This window comes from Bolinopsis microptera, chromosome 11, assembly GCF_026151205.1.
Source record: "Bolinopsis microptera isolate Bmic1 chromosome 11, MBARI_Bmic_1.0, whole genome shotgun sequence".
NCBI classification, from domain to species: domain Eukaryota; kingdom Metazoa; phylum Ctenophora; class Tentaculata; order Lobata; family Bolinopsidae; genus Bolinopsis; species Bolinopsis microptera.
The window spans coordinates 12194934-12201264 of NC_087082.1; positions in this window are offsets into that span (position 1 = coordinate 12194934).

Below are 6331 nucleotides of genomic sequence, written 5' to 3' on the forward strand. Positions count from 1 at the left end.
CTGACGGAGTTAGAAATGAGATAAGAGAGAGCTGGCCATGAGCGACTAGATGAGACCTGGAGGGGACCTCTCTAGCTGCGAGGGATAACACCAGGGAGGGATGAGGTTTGCTTTGCACTCCCCGCTCAGCTCCGGTACTCCATCTCCCTCCTCTGCCATGGTGGACGTCATCAACTCGGAAGAGGGTCGAGAAAAAAGGCAAATTAGTGCGATGGACAGGCGGGGCCCTGGAACAAGGACATCCTAGTAGTGAACGAGACTTTTGTTTGGGGGTAAAGAAAAAAAATTGGTCCATGCAAAAAATTCGGTCTTGAAGTTTTCTTTTTATGCCTCCCGTCGCTTTTGGGTGCCCTTACAGAGAAAAATAAGCTGAGGAGATATCATAGAGTATACTAAGAGGTAGAAGAAATTTGTCGTTGACGCTTAAGGCTTTCTTAGATTTTTTGTCCCCGATTTGGACCTCAAGACATGATAATTGATCAACATACAAACTCAAAAATTTTAAAAGTAATCTCACAGAGAGCAACAGTTAAAAGGGAATGGATATGACGTTTTCCTCCCACTTACCTTCTTTTAAAAAATTGAGGCCAACTATTTCTCATCTTTAAAAACTTTTGATAAAATTAAACCCTAGGTGTAGGAAGCTCAACTTTTTAGTCATCATTGTCCAGGCCAAAATGTTTTTTTTCCGAATCATATTCTAAACACCCCTACCTCCAACTCAAAAAACACTGAATGTTTAACATTTCAACTCTTTTTCAGGGCAAGCGTTTTCTGAAACCCTCTGAACGGATTCGGAGCAGTGGGACTCAGCCCCACAACCTCACCCATGATCGGATCTACCAACAAATAGCTGAGAGTTGGAGAGACAATTGTGTAGATTTGCAGTGTTATTACTTGTTATGTAGACTATTTTTGGGGTGTTGTAGAATCTTACAGTCACCACGTAGATTCCAGTTGAAGATCACTATAGTGGACTCCGAATGTGTGTGTAGAATTTAGATTTTAACGATGATTCTTTAAGAGTTGTTTAAGTCAGCGATTGGAAAGAAAAAGATGAAGAGAGAGATAGACTAAGAAAACGGGATTTTTGCATGAGACAGAAATGATTTAAACTTTGAAAAACTTGTAAGTATTTTGATTTTTAGGTTAAATCCGCCCTATTTGTGGAATATTTTTATGCTTCAGTTGATGAGAATTTTGATTTATGATAATATAGTTTCTATGATTTTTCATAGCAAAAGATGGCTCTAATTTATTGTACGGGGCAGGTCATAGAGTAAAAATTTCTGTTTTAGGCCCACTTCCAGTTCCGGAAAAACTGCCCCTTGTTTTCTGTGACCCGAAGTTAGTTGAAAGATAAAGTTGAAATTATTGGTAACTTTATTTCATACCACTGTGCCTGACAATTTATTAGCTTAACGTAGATTGGCTTAATCGCTGAAACAGAGGGCCTAGAGGAAGTTCATTGTATTTTGATGACAAAATTTCCTTCTTGCTTCAACTTCAAGCATTAGCAAAATTTAATATGGCACCAAACCTTCACATCGCGGATGATTCATTTTTTATTGATCTGTCCTCCTTTGTACATTCTGAATATTTGATTTTACTTTTGGGTATTTGATAAGATGATAGCTTTTTCATATTATTTCACCATTGTGGTAAGCATTTATTATTTTGGGCCTGCAATATATTTGGGAGAGTAAATAAAACTAGGCCGTTAGTTGATTAACGAAGAGTGGCATTTTTTTCTAATAATCACTCCCACTTTGGCCGCCGACTGCAATAAAAATGTAAAACACTCAAAACATAATTTACCGTGCATTGCGTCTCATTTTTTTATTTGAAATATATAATATATATTCTTGTTAAGATTTCGAAAATATTTTATTTTGTTTTTGAATAATTTGAAGATAACATTTAGCTTCGAGAGAGAAAACTGTATAAAGGCATTTAAAATCTTTCAAATTCCTCGTTCGTTGATAAACGGTTATTAAAAGTACTTCCCGGTCGTATAAACCGGCGGGTACACACAGGTATTTAAATGATAGTTGGTTTTGTCAACAATAATTTTTGATTTCTTTACCATTTCAAATTTAATCGTTTTCCTTGTTTCCTGCATGGACACAGGCTGATGTGGTACGAGACAATCAAATCGTACAGTACGGATGTCACCGACGTAATCGTACATTCGAGAACTATATCAGTTCATCCGTAAAGAATTAACTGATTATCGTCATCACGAGAAAATTAAATTCCTGATTGCATAGTTTTGTACCGAGCCAGGCACACTAAGGATAGTTCATTTATATCTGATAATGGATCTAGATACTAGACATACTAACGGCTCCACAGTCAAATTAATAGCGTGACGTCACCAAACAGGTTAAAGAACAGTGGTCAGTAAAATGACGTATCTCGCAGGAGGAGTGTAGTTCAGTAGATATTGACGACATGTGATAATGAAGAAGATGCACAGTTTTGCACAAAACTGCAGCAGTGCTGTACAGTATATTGAATATTTCATGTTACATGATATGTAAGATCATCTGAATTATGATGAAACTGTGAAATTTCGCTGGGGATTCCCGAAAACAGAACGCTTTAACCCCCGTTAAAACTATCAAGTTTCTGTTCGGAAAACACAGAGTTTCTGAAAGTGAACGATATGGCAATTTGATGTACTCACGGATAGTTTTAAGCTCACGGGAGAAGGTTTTCTGGAAATTTCAAACGGCTTCAAATTCCTTTAGTCAGGCCGGAACAAAAAGAGTTTACTGGACTATAAGTAATACTATGGCCAAATTTTTTTCTTCCGGCTTTCTTTGGGTTTTTATTATAACCCTTATGTCAGATCATTGCCGACAGTGTGGTCGAAAGGGTCATTGATCAATATAAATTATAACTTTCCGTTATAGATATACTTTCAATTCCAAGTTAATAAGTTAACCTAGACATTATTTTAGAATAATTCCCACCAAGATGAGCATTTTTTATCTGTCAACTGATCGACTGTTACATCATGATTCCAAAAACCAATTCTTTAAATTTTGAATTAGATTTATTCCTAAATTCAAATGGTGATTCATAATAAAACAACCATATTAACTGGATATTGTTAAATGTAAACGGTTAGTCATTACTCCAAGGTTTTAACTTTTTATTCAGTATAGCCTATCAAACCTAATAAAGTTTCTAGGAATTGCAATTTGGTGGCTTCCATTGGCCTATAATTCTTTCCGACTACTACAAAAAACTCCAGATCACTATTTTACTGACCTCCCAATCTCATCAACTTTAGTCCCATTAATAATTAATTTAAGTTAAAGAAAGTAATACAAGTTATAGACAGATTATTGATAGTCCGATAAGGGCTGGAGAGTACTGACTTGCCAGTGTGAAGCGGGGCAGGGTACCAACTACCACCACCACAATAGTACTGCCTCACACAGTACGTCATATATACCCCAATAATCGTGTCGCTACTCTGTTTCACCATCTGATTGATAACCGTCAACGCCAGGCCTACTTTCACCCTATTCCACTTCCACCCAACTTCAGATTACCAACTAAACACGTGCCCATCTGTCAGGCCCACGTGCACGTCAAATCGCACGTGTCACACTCTTCCCCAATAGATGTGGCTTCACCGAACATGGGACAGGACTGTGAGGGTATGAGGGGCTAGCACGCGATGGCTGTCATCAACAAAGAGTTAAACCGAAATTTGGTCAGTGGCTTGCACGGCTTCACAATTTTAAACTCTGTTCTTTCAACTTGTATCCATTTACACCTCGTTGTAAGACAGTGTACATCTGATAAGGTGCCTGCCCATTTAGACACAACAACTTTCAACTGTCATTGTTTCTACTTTATAAGTACACGTGCCGAGTCCCTAGTATTTATTGAAACTTTATCGAAGTTCAGAGGGACAGGGGGTTGGTATGATGCTGATAGCAAAGCCGGGGTGAGCCCCGCATCTTGACGAGATACTGATACGAGACAGTGGTGTGGTAGATACAGGCGGAGACAGATTCCCTAGTAGGGAGGTGTTATAGTTCGGGCCAGGTCATACAGATATCACCACTTTATCAGCTGTAGACCGGCCATCTCAGTCACACGCACACGTCACACACGCACAGCGGTATCATATCCGCATATCGCTTCAAAACAATATTCGATCAATGTTAATATTTCAGGTTTTACAGTTTTACGAGGGAATTATATATCGAGACTGGAGAGATCATTGCTGATATGAAAATTTAAAGGGATACGTTTCAGTCATTTTACAAATCTTATCAGTATTAATCGCTTGTTAAAATTCGAAACATTTTAGTTCAGTAGTTTTACCAACAGCTAACAGTAACAATATTTTAATTGTTCCCAATTTTGATTTCTATCATTTGTCTGTTTTATTAACTGAGAGTATATCTTACAAGGAAAAACAAGCGTAACAACCAAATTATTTTACTAAATTACTTTAGGTAGGACTCATACCAAATTCAAATTCTAAAGATTTCTGATCTGTATAGACTATAGCTAGACGCCTACAATATAAGACTATAGTGTTTTCCTGTTTCAAATATGTACATTTTATTGGTTTATTCGGTTGAAATCAGGATCCAAACCAGGAAGTGAACAACACGCCAGATAATCTTCTAACAAAAGGTTCTTAAAAGTTCAATTAGTTTTAATAGTCTAATATAAATATGGGGCCGTTCACATGTTACGTAATTAGTCGTGGGGGAGAGGGGAGGGGTGGGGGTTTCTAAATTATTACGCTAGTGTAATTTTGACACAACAGCTATGTGTAAAACTGATTACGGAGGGGGAACTAGGGGTTAAAAATTGTCAAAAAAGTGATTACGTAATATAAATATGTGAACGACCCCATATATAAGTTTACCTTGTATTTTGACCCTATGTGAGCTATGAGTATAAAACTCTCGACTTTTGGAATTTTAATAAACTACTTTGCGGTACATACCAACCTGCTAGCAGATTTTAAACCAATTATTAATCAAAATGCTTTGCAGGATTCATCCAACATATGCTCAGTGACCGTATGATATGAAGTTCGTGTAAAAAAAGTGACTGCGGTCACACCAAAATTTATGATTACGAATGGTATGCTTTTATGATTCTGCTGGAGTAACAAAATTGGCAAAATTGGCAAAATTGGCAAAATTGGCAGGTTCGAATTGTAGATTTTCATTGTTCAGTTTAGGGACCCATCGCATGGGTACATCGTACAAAAAGCAAATTTGTTGACCCAGGTTGGCAACGAATTTGTCGGGCAAGTTATCAGGATGTCTAATCTCCACCAACCATTAGCGAATAGAAGTTATTTACGTTGGGTCTCCGACGTGACTGGATCGCATTAATCATTATGATATTTAGGTCACTTTAATGTATTTTTTACCAAAACCCAATTGGGTAGAGACTAGAGTGGACCCTCGCCAGTGTCTCGTATTCTTAAACAAAAAGACATAATATCACTTTAAATTACCGTACCCGACCGCAAAATGCTACCCAAAATGAAACGGTCGCTTTTCCCATTCAAAAATATCGGAATACATTTTAATACCAATATACTCTAGTTGTTGTACTGACTGGGGATATGAAAGGGAGGAGGATATGTTGTAGAGTAGTTAGGTGATACAATGAAAGAAGTTGTGATGACAGATTCACTATATCTGTGACTGTGTATATTATATATATTATCACGACAATCTGTCGTAAAACAGGGGTTCCAGAAAAACCCCTATCCGGTACTTCTAAACTTTAAAATATTTTTTGCCACCGATTTGATCAACGTCCATGAGGAGCCCTACAAAATTTCAGATCTCTAACTTTATTTTAGCATGGTTTTTAGGCACCTCAATATGGCGATTTTGGGGTTTTTTAAACGTATAAGTCCTGGGCTCGTATTTTGTACAAATCTCTTAAAAATCTACACGATTCACATATTCCACTTCCAGTTCCAGTTCGACACTAGACCGAAAACATAAGTTCGCGAGAAATTACCCCTGTGGCCTGTCGAACTTGAGTACGTGTCGAACTAGAGTTCAGGTAGCGCACTCTAATTCGACAAATATTTTGGATCACAAAAGCATTTGATTGGGATAACAAGCTCGCATGCTGATATGGTACATAAGCCCTACTATTGTACATTGTACAATAGTAGTATCAAACTTAATGTCCTCAACTACAATTATTTCTTTGACAGACAGGACAGCGAGATACTTCGTCATCATAGTTTTTTGTTTGCTCATGTATCTACCTCAAGGTTTCTAAGTAGGAACCAAAAAGGTAGTTCTTAAATTGGGTT